The sequence below is a fragment of the Schistocerca nitens genome, chromosome 2 (genome assembly GCF_023898315.1).
Source record: "Schistocerca nitens isolate TAMUIC-IGC-003100 chromosome 2, iqSchNite1.1, whole genome shotgun sequence".
NCBI classification, from domain to species: Eukaryota; Metazoa; Arthropoda; class Insecta; order Orthoptera; family Acrididae; genus Schistocerca; species Schistocerca nitens.
The window spans coordinates 873,197,009-873,214,882 of NC_064615.1; the positions used below are offsets into that span (position 1 = coordinate 873,197,009).

General features: G+C 47.1%; 1 protein-coding gene across 7 annotated transcripts in view; it reads right to left on the reverse strand.

The window, feature by feature from the left end:
• The window catches only part of LOC126237160 (long-chain-fatty-acid--CoA ligase 4), a 244,608-nt gene that overhangs the window by 44,593 nt on the left and 182,141 nt on the right, over positions 1–17,874 (reverse strand). The gene's annotated exons all lie outside the window — the stretch shown is intronic.

The window sequence follows — 17,874 nt, forward strand, 5'->3', positions numbered from 1 at the left end:
ACCCGGCCTAGTGCTTTCTGTGAGATACCACTGCTCAACGTCCGAACTAAAGAGCCTTTGTGAGTGGTAAAATGTGTAGTGTGCTGACGTTTGAAGACTCCCAAAAACCTTTTTAGTTTAATTATACAGTATACGTGTAATTTTAGCGTCGTCCCAAGTGCTGGTTGCTTGGCTAAGGTTTAGCACGCACGTATTGCGATACGAACTCAGCTGGACATCTTGTCAGGCTGAACGATCCTTGCGTCACTGTGGGAACCTTGCCAAGGGCATCTCACTGAAAGTTCTCGCTAACCAGTTTTATTTTTTGCGCCTAACAGCTCCAGGGCAGTATTTGCTTATTTCTAGAACCGGGAAAAGCGCGACTTCAACGGGCAGGTGTCTACTCCTCCAGCCCGACAAGCAGCCGTGTCGCTACGCAGCAGCTCCTGGCAAAAGATGCGCCCGCAACATATCGGGACGGCCAATGTGTCCAAAGAGCGCTCTAAATATATACACACTTCTGCAGAGATGGAGCGAAACGGCGTTCTGCCGGCGCGGCACCGATTGACTGGTCCCTTAGCACATGGTGGCAGCAGCAGCGTGTATCCAGGGAGACATGCTTCTGGAGCATTTAATGCCCATGGCGAAGGAAGGTTATGGTTATGTATACCTGCGATCGTTGTTAGTCGCTACTCCTCAAATCTTAACGGAACCCGACAAGGCGCTGGCACTGTCACGACTTCTCAGAGGCGTTCTAGTGAATTCACGGATTAACCGATTTGTGGCTGCACGCTGACCATGTAGAGACGCGTTCAAAATATTACCTGAACGTTAATTTTGTACAAAATAAGCTACAAGTTCCTACATGCAAGTCGTACTCTTGAGTACTCTGTATGAGTTACAAGGAACGTTCAAATTTTGTTGTGCTGTCAAGAGTGATAGGGGGGTTGTGAACAAATATGTCTCACTGTTCATTCCCTTCTGAGTAACATACGAAATTTTAAAGGAAAAATACACTCTGGTGTATTTCAAGTGCCCAAGCGCAAACGTATCCAAGGTCTACGTTTTTAATTCAAAGAAATTAAAGGAGCCAATCAATTTCTCTCCAGGACATACCTTAAGCCGAAAGTGGATGAATTAGCTAACATGTTCTTATTTGTCTTAATATGTACTACAAAAACTTTGAAAGATGTACGATAACTTTTGCCAATGTTTAAACATACCAGCGCTGTTGCCTTTGGTGAACAACTTTGTACGAGTTTAACTGAGAAGATTTGCGGGAAACCAGTCATTTCCTCTATATATGGATACTGGAGATCGATTTTAATACCTTCATTATCTTCAAATAGGACCTGTCTACGTCAGCTACAGCATGGACCGATTATTTCCCTAGATGCATAAAGTTGCAGAGGTTCTTACTGCAGCAGTCCTCCCCGCATGCACTAATTTATGGAAACTACGAAGAATTGAAGAACAGACTCCTGAATTAATCTTAAGCGCAAATCATCCTGCAGTGGAATTTTCACAGCTCATTTGACACTAGAACAGTTAATCTTCATCCTACTTGCAGAAGGAACAACATTCTTTGCCTTACCATTTAACTACCACCTGACTAAGCAATCTAAGTCTGGCGTTCTCTCGTACCTTAAAATGTAAACTTTCGTGGCTGGAAGTAACGTGTTGAGAGTTTTACAGACTACAATGCTTTGATCGTATTTACCTGAACACCCAGTTGTTTTAACCCCGTCAGCGGACGAAGTCCTCAGGACATGAGAGGGAAAGATGTTACTTCTTGTACCAACTAAAGTTTATACACAGGACTGCTTGCTGAATGATACTCTTCACGTGCCGGCCGAGCGGTTCTAGGCGCTTCAGTCCGGAACCCCTCGACTACGGTCGCAGGTTCGAATCCTGCCTCGGGCAAGGATGTGTGTGATGTCCTTAGCTTAGTTAGGTTTAAGTAGTTTTAATTTCTAAGGGACTGATGACCTCAGATGTAAAGTCCCATAGCGCTCAGAACCATTTGAACTCTTCAGGCAGCGGCGGTCTGCACTGCAATGAACCTATCTTAACAGGCGTCAGAACTAGGATATTACGAGATCCTTCAGTGTTGGTAAAGTTGCCTGAGTACAACTTTCAGTTACACCATCGGAACATGGCTTAATGGTTTAGTTGATAGCGAAAGATTTGGGTCAAACACGTACTCCATCAAACCGCTCCAAGCTTAAGAACGTAGCACACACTGATGCGGAAAGGGCGGTACTAACAAGGGAACCTCCCCATCGCATCCCCCTCAGATTTAGTTATAAGTTGGCACAGTGGATAGGCCTTGAAAAACTGAACACAGATCAATCGAGAAAACAGGAAGAAGTTGTGTGGAACTGTGAAAAAATAAGCAAAATATACAAACTGAGTAGTTCATGGGAAGATAGGCAACATCAAGGACACTTAAAACACAGGAGCGCCGTGGTCTCGTGGTAACGTGAGCAGCTGCGGAGCGAAAGGTCCTTGGTTCAAATCTTCCATCGAGTGAAAAGTTTAATTTTTTATTTTCAGTTTACGTGACAAACTTATGTTTTCATCACTTTTTTGGGAGTGATTATCACATTCACAAGAAAACCTAAATCGGGCAAGGTAGAAGAATCTTTTTACCCATTCGCCAAGTGTACAAGTTAGGTGGGTCGACAACATATTCCTGTCATGTGACGCACATGCCGTCACCAGTGTCGTACAGAATATATCATGTGTTTTCCTGTGGAGGAATCGGTTGACCTATGACCTTGCGATCAAATGTTTTCGGTTCCCATTGGAGAGGCACGTCCTTTCGTCTACTAATCGCACGGTTTTGCGATGCGGTCGCAAAACACAGACACTAAACTTATTACAGTGAACAGAGACTTCAATGAACGAACGGACAGATAACTATGCAAAAATAAAGTAAAATTTTCACTCGAGGGAAGACTTGAACCATGGACCTCTCCTTCTGCAGCTGCTCACGCTACCACGGGACCACGGCGCTCGTGAGCTGACGGTCTCCATAATATTGCCTATGTCGCCCATGGACTACTCAGTTTGTGTATTTTGCTTATTTTTTTCATAGTTCCACACAACTTCTCCCTGTTTTCTCAATTGATCTGTGTTCAGTTTAACAAGGCCTATCCAGTGTGCCAACTTATAAGTAAATCTGAGGGGGGTGCGATGGGGAGGTTCCCTTGTAAGGAAGCGTGATTACATGCCATATTAAGACGACAGTACGAAAAAATTTACTAGAAATTTTAGAGACTTTTAACAACTCCAAGCCTCACCGTCTCATCCTACATTTAAGTTTCAGTTTTAGTCCACAGCTTTTTCTGAGTTGGTATGAAGCAAAATTCGCAACAGGGCCTGAGAAAATCTCCCGCTGATTCTGAATACACCAAAGCGACAAGTCTGCCACAGGACGACGGGTAAGTCTTTGTAATAGTGTGTTCTAGCAATGTAAAGACGAGAGAATTCCTAAGCTCTTGTCACGCACATGGTTTGTGTCCTCACTGAAGAGAGCCTATCATACTTACCACGCAAACACTCAAAAATTAAAATTATTTAAATGAATAGGATTCGTTGGATATTTCTGGAATTATTACTTTTCTGCGGACATTGCTAACAGAGAGAACTTCACAGGTTTCTCCGGGTAGAAGAATTAGCATTCAGATAGGACAGACAAGGTGGGTTTTATTCCCATGAATCTTCGCGACGGCAGACAGTTTCTAGGAACAGACTACAGGAAAATTCTTCCAAATTACGACAGTTCGGCGAACAGACTTCAGACGTGTTTAGAAAAATTAAAGGTTAGTTCATGAAGAGTACCGTTCCAACGCGATTAAACACTAAACTTTACACAAGCTTTACACAAGCTGTTTCAAGCTAATAAGATGAAAACAGATACTATCTCAAAGAGACCACAGCGACATCTCCGGCGATTTAAGGAAATCGTGCAAATGAGGATTTTAACTGCACTCCTCCCAATTAGGCATGAAGTTGTCTTAGGATATTCTTCCACCACATTAAAGCCGAAATTTAAGTCTTATTAACACATCAGACCGCTTAAGTACACGACTGTTACAATTCTCCCCTCCCTGAAGGAGGAAGCCCATAATGCTACTGGCGTGCACTGATTCTCATGAGAACTACGAGGCTCCATGTATATCAAGTATCTCTATGCATGCTCTGGCGAGGCCTCGCCTGGCCCAGCTGAAGACGGCCGTACCAACGTTCAGGCGATAACCCTGGCGTGACTACAGTGCCAATGTCGGCGCGAGGTCAAGGCTCGCCAGTGGAGTTTGGATTACTGACCTTTCCCCCCTGATGCACACGCTCTTACAGCGCGCCACGACCCCAGGGCAGGACGCGCCAACGCCGCGAAGCCAGGCTTTGAACCTTTTGCCGCTCCGTAACAGCTTTCAATAGCTGCAATGTGTGCTTTGGAAACAGAACCAAGTTACCAGTTGTCCTTTCCCATGCAGCCTACGTGTCCGGAATTAAAACAAGCTTAACCAAATGTTTCCATTACTGCCATAGAAAAAAATTTTCATATTTGTTAAATTATCTTAAGAAGTCAACCTTAACTTTCCAGTACAGCTATGTACAATTTCTCCATTTTTGGGTACTATTTTTAACAATATCCGAAAATGACAATGTAATAAATCTTTCAATGCCTACATCGCTGACTAATGTACAGTACCTCTTTTCCCCACCCCAAAAATAGTTTAAGTGGTATTTAAGTAAAAGACGAAGTAATTAAATACATTAGCTGGCAGGGGCATTGATTTAGGTCAGTTGGATTAGTTGAAAATTTGTGTCGAACAGGGATTCGATCCCGAATCTTCTGCTTACTAGGCAAATGCGCTGACCACTACGCCATCCGGACAGTTGTCACCACAACCGCTCTGACTACTCTTGTCCGCCATCCATTAGATCCCAAACTTCCGCTCATGTCCGAAAGAACAAACACCACATACACTACTCAGCCAGAACATTATAACCACCGACCTAATGCTGGTATAAACCCTTCCAGGAGATAGTAGCGTCACCTGGCGAGGAATGACTGCTAGTCAGACACGCATGGTGCATGTCTGTGCATGTGTGGAATGGGGAAGGCGCGCGAAGTATGCGAGTTTGACCGTGGGCATATTGTGATGGCAAGCTCGGCATGAGCATTTCGGAAACTGCACGACTTCTCGGGTGTTCAAACGGTGCTGTGGTGTCTTCAGCAGGTGGCGAAACCAAACTGAAACCACGTCCAGACATTGCGGGGTTGGGCACCCACCCCTCATTACAGATATCGGGCGTCGGAGGTTGGGCAGACTGAAAACAGGACAGGCGGCCAACTGTGGCGAACTATCAGACTTTAATGCTGGGCAAAGTACAAGTGTCTGAACACACAATGCACCTAACACTCCTAACGATGGGCCTCCACAACCGACAAACCAAACATGTGCCAATATTAACATCACGTCAGCAACTACAACTGAAATGGGCACGTGACCATCGGCACTAGACTTTGGCATAATGTTGTATGGTCTGATGAATCCCGATACCACCTCCATGCTGATGGGAGGGCGCGGATCCGCCGTCTTCCAGGGGAACGACATCTATACTGTGGGACGACTCATTCTCTGGGGGAACATTCACGTATGCATCCATGGGTCCACTGAAGCTCGTGCAAGGCACCACGACGGCCGAGGAGTACCTTTCACTGGTTGCAGAGCACATACACACCTACATGACTCGCCATTTTTCAACAAGATAATGCGCAATGTCAAAAGGACAGGAGTGTGATGGCATAGATCGAGGAACACAGTGGCTAGTTCCAACTGATGTGCTGGTCCCCTCAACTCGCTAGATCTGAAGCCAATCGAGTACGTCTGGGATGTGACAAAGTGGCGTCACAGCTCATCGTCCCCTCCCCGGAATTTACGGGAATTAGGTGACTTGTGTGAACAATGTGGCGTCAACTCCCTTCAACGACCTACCAAGGCCTCGTTGCTCCCGTCACCGTAGCCGCTGTTATCCGTGCCAAATGTGGACATACCGGCTATTAGGTAGGTGGTCAATGTTCTTGCTGGTCGGTGAATATAAGACTGGCAGCCAATGATCCCTTCATTGCAAATGCACACTACACACTAAGGAAATCTGTAAGATGCCGCGAGTAATGGACCTAATGAGTAGTAGCACTACCTCAGTAGCCGTGCAGCTGTGTTGACCCAATCTCCCGACGGCGTAGATTCAGAGCATCTGATTACGAAGGACGACAGGTTCAAATCCCGGCCCAGCACAAATTTTCAACTTCCCATTGATTTAAATCAATGGCCACTGGCAGCTAATGTTTAATTCCTTTGTGTACTTACAGTGGCTGCAGGCTCGAAATGGTGTCTTCTTTCGGACTTATCGGGGAGAAGATATCACATATGATCACTAAACGGTTCAGTATTTTTATTGAAAATTAAAACATGGAGTAAACCAAGGCAAGTACGAATAGTACTTCGAACGAAAGCAGCTGTTCCTTTCGTTAAATGTCTCTTCTGTTTGGAATCTGGTGAAGTCAAGAGGGGGGAAAATAACTTCCGTTCATACGACTGCAGTTGCAGCAGACAAAATTACGTTCAACAACGGTATTAGAACCGTAAGAAAAATCTGAAGCTCTTTGCTATCGCAGAATCATTTTACGACCAAGTGCATCCATAGTTTCTAACGAAATGCTGTTTCGTTCAGACATTCTACGCAATGTTTGCATTTGGAGGGTTCAGCATTATAGCCAATGCAGAAATGAGCCCATCCGCAAAAAGTACCAAATCCGAAAAATGAGAACGGGTGGCAGCACTACTTAGAACCATTACCTATGTAATAACATAGGTATGCCAAGCCGTGCCGTATCAATTGCATATTTCACGTAAAAACTTTGTTCATCGTGAAAAGTACAAAAACCAGTCATTTCGTTTTTAGGAAGTACCAAATCCTGGCAGCCAGTCGTTGCTCGTCTTGGTAATGACGTTTACATGACATTTAATGTTTTAAGGACGTGTCTGGCGCTTTATGACCGTGAGTTTCTAAATGAGTGGTTGATGAACACTTAATCACCAACAGAAACTCCAGAACAGGTATCAATTTTCTGCCAAAAGGTAGCAAATCCATTTTTATTTAAGCAGTAATACGGACATTTAGCAGATATACTTTGCGTATTCTCAGCGTTCTGATACTGTGGTTGGGAATCGTTTGTCTCTCCTGTTAGATTTTATGGATTTGGTACCTTTTGCAAATCAGCTCACATATAGTTTTATGTTTAACTGACGTACTTTACACTAGGCTGTTATCGAGCTACCTGGGGAAAGCCGTTTTATCAACAACAAAGACGACGAAATTCTGAAAATTTGCACGATTTTGTTATATCATTACAAGTGCTGGAGCTCAACGCTTCGGTTGCTCGCCAGTTCTACTCCGGTGAAATTGCACCTGCATTCCAAAACCGGTTTCGCAGATACAAACAAGAACGCCATTTTACTGGTCCAGCATGCAGCATAATACCAGGTTACAGTACGCGTTTCACTGCTAAAAACCTCTGAAATCAATCTCTCACAGCTCACTTATCTGGTTAACCGGAGCTCTGAGGACCACGCGGCACACAGGCGCAACAAAGGTGCCAAAGTCCGACTGCTAGTTAAACAAGACAGAACTTGCGTAACGCCATCTACGAATTGCTTCGCCGAACGCACGTTAAGCGTTAAAATATCTGAAAAGCGTGTTTCAGTTAATAGGCGGTGAATGTATTACACTGTCACAGGTCTTTTTGGGTGGAAAGACTGCGTCCAAGTTCTACCGAGCATAGTTGCCGAGAAAAGTGTGAGGTAAACTTAGTAGTTCTCACGGGGGGAGAGATTGAACTAACGAAGTTGTCTTATTTCAAGTGCGACCAGGATCGTCCTTTCGATATCTACGTCACTAGATGGAACTAGTGAAGTTACTCAATATGACAGCAGGAAACGGTCTTATTCGAGGAATCTGTGCACGATTACCGTGAATTTTTCCATACTAACTGGAGAATCTACCATTTTGGTGCAAGGGACCCCCAGTCCGCAGTGGCGCGACAATCTGATGCATTGTTACTGTGACTTCATTTACTTCTGTCTCTGTAAATCTCCACAAAAGTGAAGAAGCCTCTACCATTTAATCGAAACTTACAATACAAAAGAAACGTAACAAGTAGTTTTTCGGACTGCCTTCCATGCCACCACGGAAGGTTCAAAAAATGGTTCAAATGGCTCTGAGCACTATGGGACTTAACATCTGTGGTCATCAGTCCCCTAGAACTTAGAACCACTTAAACCTAACTAACCTAAGCACATCACACACATCCATGCCCGAGGCACGATTCGAACCTGCGACCGTAGCGGTCACGCGGCTCCAGACAAGCGCCTAGAACCGCACGGCCACACCGGCCGGCACCACGGAAGGATTTGCTTTTTGTAGGAGATTACACTGAGGTGACAAAGGAGTCCGACATGATTACGGCCGCACGACGGCAATTTATAGACTGAACGCGGAATGGTGGTTGAAACTTGACGCCATGGGACATACCACTTCGGAAATCGTTGAATTCAGTACAGAATTCAGAGTTCGTGTCAAGAGCGCCGAGAATATCAATTTTCAGGCATTGTCTCACCACCGACAACGCAGTTGACGACGGCCTTCGGGCGAAGCGGCGTTTGTGTAGAAGTGTCAGTGCTAACAAACAAGCAATACTACTCTAAAGAGTCAGAAATCAATTAGGGACGTACGACGAACATATCATTTAGGAGATTGCGGCAAAATCTGGCTTTAATGGGCTATGGTAGCAGACTACATCGCCTGCAGCGCCTCTCCTGGGCTCTTAGCCATTTCGGTTGGATCCTCGACGACTGGAAAACCGTAGCCTTGACAGGTATGTCCCGATTTCAGTTGCAAGAGCTAATCGTAGGGTTCGATTGTGGCGCAGTCCCACGAAGCCGTGGACCCGAAGTTGTCAACAAGGCGCTGTGCAAGCAGGTGGTGGCTCCATAACTGTGTGGACTGGGTCCTCCGGTCCAAGTTAACCGATCATTGACTGGAAATTGTTATGTTCGGCTACATGGATATCATTTGCAGCGATTCATGGTCTTCATGTTCCAAATAGTGCAATTTTTGTGGATGACACTGCGCCATGTTGCCGGGCCACATTTGTTCGCGGTTGTTTTTAACATTCTGAACAAATCGAGTTAATGGTCTGGTCTTCCAGATCGCCCAATACCATCTAACATTTAGAGAACACATTGAGAGGGCAGTCGTGTACAAAATCCTGCACCGGCAACGCTTTCCGTTATGGACGGCTAGAGGCAGTATTTCTGCAGGGGTGTACCAACGACGTTTTGAGTCCATGCCACGTTGTTGCTGAACTACTACGGGCAAAAGCGGTCAGACACGATATTAGAAGGTATCCCGCGACGTGTGACGTTCGTTCATGTATGTATGTATGTATGTATGTATGCATGTATACAATACTGCAACGTGGTTGCGTCACTGCGGAAACAGCTGAGCACAGAGGGGCTCTACAGCTCTTCCGTGGCCCTGAGTGAACCTATACACGACGTGAATATCGGCCAACTCGTCAGTAAACCTGTCCTTACAGCTGCATGTAACCTGAATCGTTAACTCTGCTGCAAAAACAAAAATGAGGGGACCGAGGAGCACTAAATGCAATGTGAGAATGTAGGATCCTAAGCGTGCGACAGCGATCTGTACGGGTGTAATACACGCGGTGACTGTCACCGGTAGTGGTGCGGAGCACGAGCTGGTGGTGCTGCACTGCTCTTTTATGTTGTACGTTTTCGTGCTCTAATATTAGAAGCTTTCTCACGGTTGTGAAGTCTCTTTCCAAAGACCCAAAGGTAACTGGGTAACAAGCGTAATAAACTCTTACAATAACGAGCCAAAATGCTAACCCGGAGTACTTCCGAAGTTGTCAGAGTTAGGTTTCATCCCGCAGAGGAAAGTTTTCAATTACAGGGGCTATCGGGCACTGACGCGCGGTATGAGGAACAGCAATACCGTGACAGTGCTGCGAAGGGAAGCCCCGTGTGCGCACGCTAAGCGCCGCCCATAACTGACGACCCATAGTATCGATCGAGGCAAGTAAATTACGTAATTACTCGACTGTGGCGCCACACTAAGCGGCTGCTTTCTCCACGTACCTTTGAGTCTAAAGCGGAGAAACTATACCATACAGACCCGCTTTGCGTCGGTTTCAGTCCTCACGGGAGCTGTTCTGCGCCTGCTCTTGTTTTGCCTGTGTACGACTACTACGACGAATGGCGTAACCCCAGCCGCCGAGATACGAACAAAACAGGTCTGTGTACGAGATCCGCAGTCCGCTCCAACGTGGACATCTTCAATAAATTTAACACTTCCGTCGTCTTTAGCAGAAGGCATTTCATGTTAGACGTTTAAAATTTATGTAATCTACTACAATTTGAGGACCAAGTAAATTAATCGTATACCGTATTTAATAGATGTCTTACAGCCGTTGAATTCCACATTCTGCTATTTAAGACTGCTTTATAGCACTTAAACATTACAATAAATTCGCGAGTTTTGGGTACTACCGCAGTTCAAATCTCAAGTTACAGTCGTTATAGTCTCAGTATAGTGAACTTTTCTGTACGATTAACACGTCCAATTTGAGTTACGCGTCTGACTAAAGCAAAAACAGCCGGAATGCGGTATTTTGGTTCCGAAACGACAATCTGTTCACACTTCTAGGCAACTTTATTCTGAACGCTGTGTTCCGTCCGAAGAGCGAGTTGTCGAAGCAAGGTTGATACCTCACAACGCGATCACAGAAGAAGGTAGTCGCTGCACGCCGTATCGACGAATGAGCGACACCGGCGTAGCGCCCATAAACTTTTTGCTAAGCCGCCGCAACTGCTCTTTTTACGACCGAGCGCAGAACGCTCAGCCCAGTCCGCGATATCAAGGGAGACGACAGCATCGTCTTCCAGCATGCCAGCTGTGTGGTCACCGTGTTAGGCAGAACTATGTGCAAACAGTTCCATATACTCAGATTTTTGTCCATATCCAGTGGTTGGTTGGTTTGGGGGATTAAAGGGACCAGACTGCGATGGTCATCGGTCCCTTTTTCCAAAAAATTAAAACCACCCAAAGAGAATAAAAACGAACAGCAGGAAAGACGTCAGACGACACAGGACAAGAAATACTCCTACAGAGATCAGACAAAACAAATCAAAATCACACAGAGTGTGACGGTGGTTGGCCGACCATAGAGAAAAAAGGAAAAGCCATCCACCGAGAACACAATAAAAACTCAGTTTAAAATCGGAGGCCAAAAGCCAGAATCAACACTAAAAAACAAACAGATTGAATGATAAAACCCCCTGCCCGAACAAAACGCAAAACTAAGCCAGCCATAACAGGGTCATCAGATAAAAGGGCAGGGAGCGTATCAGGCAGCGCAAATGTCTGCCTGACCACAGCTAAAAGGGGGCAGGCCAACAAAATGTGGGCCACTGTCAAAGCCGCCCCGCAGCGACATAGAGGAGGGTCCTCCCGGCGCAGTAAATAACTGTGTCAGCCGGGAGTGGCCAATGCGGAGCCGACAAAGGACGACTGAGTCCCTGCGGTTGGCTCGCATGGATGACCGCCACACAGTCGTCGTCTCCTTAATGGCACGGAGTTTATTGGGCGTGATCCGATCGCGCCATTCAGCGTCCCAAAGCGCAAAAACTTTTCGGCGGAGGACTGCCCGCAAGTCAGTCTCTGGGAGGCCAACATCCAGAGATGGTTTACTCGTGGCCTCTTTCGCCAGGCGGTCAACATGTTCATTTCCCAGGATACCGACATGACCGGGGGTCCACACAAAGACCAGAGCGGCCGCAACGGGCAAGAGTACGCAGGGACTCTTGGATAGCCATCACCAGACGAGAACGAGGGAAACACTGGTCGAGAGCTCGTAAACCGCTCAGGGAATCGCTACAGATAACGAAGGACTCACCTGAGCAGGAGCGGATATACTCTAGGGCACGAAAGATGGCAACTAGCTCAGCAGTGTAAACGCTGCAGCCATCCTGCAAGGAACGTTGTTCGGAATGGTCCCCTAGAGTTAGCGCATACCCGACACGACCAGCAACCATCGAACCGTCAGTGTAAACAATTCCGGAGCCCTGATACGTGGCCAGGATGGAATAAAAGCGGCGGCGGAAGGCCTCTGGAGGGACTGAGTCCTTCGGGCCCTGTGCCAAGTCGAGCCGAAGACAAGGGCGAGGAACACACCATGGGGGTGTGCGCAAAGTGGCCCAGAAAGGAGGTGGAACAGTGAAAACCCTAAGCCCGGAGAGAAGCTCTTTGACGCGGACCGCGATCTTACAACCAGAACGGGGCCGACGTTCTGGCAGATGGACGACCGATTGCGGGAACAGGAGACGATAGTTTGGATGCCCAGGCAAGCTAAAAACATGGGCAGCATAAGCGGCCAGCAAACGTTGGCTGCAGTTCCACTGGAGGATGGTGTTGTCCATGGCTGAGAAAGGCGTGATGGGACTGGGAAGGCAGATTACGCCGCTGAGTCACCTGCTGCCTCCGATTGAGCACCTATGCTAGTGCTATCCATGGCGTCTGAGGGACCGGCGAGATCAAGGTCCTCAGCGGACGCCAGAATCGCCACCTCATCCTCAGACGCAGAGCTTGTAGGAAGCAGTGGGATGGGTGCCACCGCAATGTCATTAGCCTTGGGGACTTTCTTCTTCTTCTGCTTCTCTCGCTGTGCCTTCGGTGGTTCAGGCTGGGAGGGCGTCACTGGGTCAGTCTCAGGGACAGACGACGACCGTGTGTCCCTACGACCAGGGACCGGCGGTTGTTTGAGCCACTTGCGGTTGTCGGCTTTGGTGCCGGTCGGAACTTGCGAAGGGAGGTCCCCAAGAGACCCCTTCCTGGCGAGAGGAGCCGAAGAAGGGTTACGCTTCTCCGGCTGGGAAGGGGGAACTGATGTCCCCGATGGTTGGGGGGGGGGGGCGTTACTCCTGAAGTAGATGGAGCAGGAGCAACAGGGAGTGGAGTGTCCCCACCATCAAGAGGGCAGGTGTGGTTCTCTGGCTCAGAGCTAACGGTGTGTGGCGCAGCTATAGGAACTGTAACAGGAGCGACAGTGGCGGCATAAGTGGACGTCATTCGTACTGGATGCAGTCGTTCAAACTCACGACTAGCCTCAGTGTAGGTCAGCCTATCGAGGGTCTTGAATTCCATTATTTTCCGCTCCTTCTGGAGAATCTTACAGTCCAGCGAGCAAGGGGGATGGTGCTCCCCGCAGTTGACACAGATGGGAGGCGGGGCACATGGAGTATTAGGATGGGACGGTCGACCACAATCACGACAAATGAGGCTGGAAGCACAGCGAGAAGACATATGGCCGAACTTCCAGCACTTAAAGCACCGCATCGTGGGAGGGATATAGGGCTTGACATCACAACGGTATACCATCACCTTGACCTTCTCAGGTAACGTGTCACCCTCGAAGGCCAAGATGAAGGCACCGGTTGCAACTTTGTGATCCCTCGGACCCCGGTGGACGCGGCGGACGAAATGGACCCCTCGTCGCTCTAAGTTGGCGCGCAGCTCGTCATCGGACTGTAAAAGGAGATCGCGGTGAAAAATAATTCCCTGGACCATATTTAAGCTTTTATGTGGGGTGATAGTAACAGAAACATCCCCCAGCTTCGTACAAGCAAGCAAGACTCGTGACTGGGCAGAGGATGCTGTTTATTAAGACTGACCCTGACCGCATCTTGGACAAGCCCTCCACCTCCCCGAACTTGTCCTCTAAATGTTCGACAAAGAACTGAGGCTTCACAGACACAAACGATTCCCCGTCAGCTCTGGTACAGACGAGATACCGGGGCGAATACCTGTCGCTCTAATTCATAGCCTTTCGTTCCTCCCATTGTGTGGCGAGGGAGGGGAACGATTTGGGGTCAAACGTTACCTTTAAAATGGGCCCTCGAACGCTTAGAGACTGCTGGTGGCTGGCCAACAGCAAGAGAAGATGTGCCACGCTTCATTGCGTGTCATCCACCCTGATGCCACCTACTCCGACCAAGGGCCCTCCCCACGGGCGCCACCCAGCCGCAGCAATAGCCACCTGGCAGGATGGCCATTGCCGCGAGTCCCGATGCCCCAGGGAGATTGGCATCTACTCCTTGGTATACGTGGAGAGTTAACGGCGCAGGCATCAGTAGAGCGATACCTGTGTTGTCAGGGGGCTACAACCAACAGGGTACATGGCGGCCCCACCACAACGGACTGGCTACCGTGCTGGATGTTAGGTGACATGTGGTCCATGGTCGCCGTCAGTGCAGAAAGTGGCCCTGCACATTGCTTGGCAGAAAGTGCACGCAGGAGCGTATCCATGACCAAGAGATGTAGAGCGGGCAGGACTGCAACGCAACGACGAATAAGCTGGCGAAAATTCTCAACGCAAGATGGACACAATGCACCAAGTAAGGCGCCCTTCCCCAATCGGCTCGCTCTTCGGAAAAATTGAGATACGGAGGTCAAGCCCGACAGGGGACCATCACATAAGGCCGAAACGTTTGAGACTCCTTTTAGTCGCCTCTTACGACAGGCAGGAATACCGCGGGCCTATTCTTACCCCCGAACCCGCAGGGGGGGGGGGGGGGCCATATCCAGTGACAATGTTTAGAGAGTTCTAAATGATAGTGACACTCCTGTGGAAATGGATTAGACAGTAATTCTTGTCTGTGTTACAACAAAGTTAACTTATATTTTTTGTGTTCTAATATCCACTCGGTTGGCTAGCACTTTGTGTCACCGTCAGACTGCTGAGTGCTGCTGGCAAGTGGGGTGCACTCAGCCCTTTTTAGGCTATTTGAGGAGCTACTTGACTGAGAAGTAGCCGCACCGTCACGAAAACTGACAATGGACGGGAAAGCGGTGTGCTGACCACATGCTTCTCCGTTTCCGCCTCCGGTAACGCATAAGGGCGAAGGATGACACGATGGCCGGTCGGTGCCGTTGGGCCTTCAAGCCTTGTTCGGACGGTGTATAGTATTCACTCGGTCTTCTACCGGAGCATAGTAAAGCATCACTAATCTACTGACGAGTGTATTTTCGTTCGGTATAACAGACTGATATTCAGTGTTCCTTCGGAACTATGGGACTTCAGGTGTCCCATACAGCATACGCCTATAATCGCCATATGGTCGTCTGAAAACTAATGCTACTAGTGAGGTTTTAAATATATGCTTGAAATAGTACGCCGAGTTCGGCTGTATAGCGGCCTTCACTTTTCATTGGAATAAAGTCTAATTTTAGTCTTTTACTGAATTTTCGCCAATCTTATCTGTCTGCATTCATCATCACGATGAAACAGCCTGAGGTTTCACATATAGATTAACGAAAATCGAATGGCACTAACTTGACAGAAACCGGACGTAGTGGCATGACTTACGTCCCGTCAAGAACTGAGTCATTACAGAACTAGCTCAGATGGCGAAGAATTAAGTTTTGCGTCGGATCTTAGAATCTCATTTTTTATACGTCATCAATAAATGCGTTACACTAGAAGAAACACTGAATTCCACCATTCTCAGTAATACGGTAATACACCTTGCATTCTGGGTGGAACTATGTTATGAAAAATAGTATATCCATTTCATCGTTTCCTTCGTGACACGAGTGGTTCACGGAAGTTTATTAATATTGTTAGCCACCTTGAGTTACTTGTCCACCTAAATTATTTTCTTCGATGTGTGATTACATTTGTTGAAAACAATTTCGAAACCTTATGCCACAAGGGAGAAGTTTTCAAAAATTTGTAATGAAGTGAATAGATAACTCGTGAAATTAAGTTTCTCCCCAAGTACAGCTGAAGACCACGAAAGTGCGACACTTATTTAGGACGCCTGCGCTGCTGCGTTCTGCGGCTCTCGTGCACAGTCCAGTTTATTTTGTTCGCATCTCGACGGCTGGGATTACGTCACTCGGTTCGGTGCCAAGCGCTTCCAACATCCGACCAAAGGTTTCGACTTTTAATGCGCCCAACATGCATTGTCTAAGACTGATTGCCTCTAAGGGAGCGACGCCATAACATTAAAGTGATAACATGACACCAATGAAGTGTTATTTCACGTCGTTTTCGTATTGGGAACTGCTATGAAATTTCTGTTTTTGTGAGGCCTGTTACCCTCTAGCTTATCAGTCTTTATATTTGCTCATGGTATCAGGTTCACGCACGTGAACGATAAGGAGCACTTCAAAGTCTTTCCTCAGAAATACAGCAAAGGGCTTGCGTATTAGTAATTCGTGTGAATGATCGTCAGTTATGATATTAAGGAAAAATTTTCGTAAGGGATGATTCCACTTGTCACCAGTGCTGCATCTCTGCCAGTTTTTTTCGAGCGGTGTCTGTTAGAATTAAATTTAATGATCACATACTGTTAATAGCATGCATTATGTTACCAGACGTTTTGTAGCAATTATTAGTTTATTATGTAAGATCAGAAGCGCCACCAGTGTAATGCAAAGATGACAAACTGCCTGTATTACCCTTCAGAGGTAAGACGTGCTGGAATTAAAAACAGCCTGCATACTGATGAGGCGGTGCAGGTTGTGGCAGTGTGACTATTCAGAGTCACTGCATTCAAAACGAGGCCGTTACAAATGGAAATTAACAACCGATGCAAGAAACATTTCATTCAAGTCATTTGTCCCGACTGTGAACCCTGTTGGTACTAAGTAGTTCCATAGAAATATTACAGTCAATCACGGATTGACACCCACGACTGTGGATACGCAATGCGACACTCACGCAACCAAACCACAAACTTGAGGATACATTCCTAAATCTGGAATAACTGTGGCCTATGTGCACCGTTTTCAGTGTGACAGCAGCGACACCAGGGCTAACCTGTTGCATTAGCAATGCAGAAAGGTGACGAGTGCGGCAAGCTCCTCCAAGGCGCCGACGTCTATTTCTGGGAGGAAGCAGACAAGATACGTCTAAATATACGGGGACTGCTAGAACGTAGGTCCAGCGTGCGAACCAGTCACCACCGGGGTTTCCTGACCGATGCATGCCTGTAGCGCTATCTGGCTGCCTGTGTGATGCCAATGAAACTGAAGACACCACTTAACACAATACGGATTTTCGTTGTAATCTAAGTAACATACTAAATTTTGTTCGGCAACAACTAGACGTAAGTTGGATAACTGGGTAATAAATTTTTTGGGAGAGTTAAATTCTGCTACTGGCTGAACCACCCACGTACGCTCCACGGCTCTGTATTTCTACTTTATAAACAAGCTACCGTCCTAATGCCACGTACGTTGAAATCCGTGGTTTCGAGGTACACCAACTGTCCTGGAAACATTACATTCCACTCATTTAGGTTTAGTTTTACTGTCTATCACACTATTAAGCCGTACACGACAGCTCCACAGGTATATTTGCCAAACGAGTAGAAACTGTCGGAATATTGGCAAAGCCTCATTGTAATGCTCATGGCCTGGTGCGAGTCTTTCCGTTTACACCACAACCGCCGGCTTTAGTTTACTTCAGCAACTAAAGCTGGTCTAGTACCGTGTCGTTTTTGTTAATGAACGGAGAAGACTAAACGTTTGCAGCTACAACAAACTACTGTAAACACCAAAACGGGCAGCACAGCTTAATCTACCAATAGATGGGCGGGTGGAACAACGGTTTCATAAGGTCTTCCTCCGGGAACGAGTGCTCCGCAATTTAAAAACACTAAGGGATTAATAAAGCGATCGCGAAAGGCAACTCTTATCGTCTGCTATCTAGCCTCGCCCTCAGCTTCACTT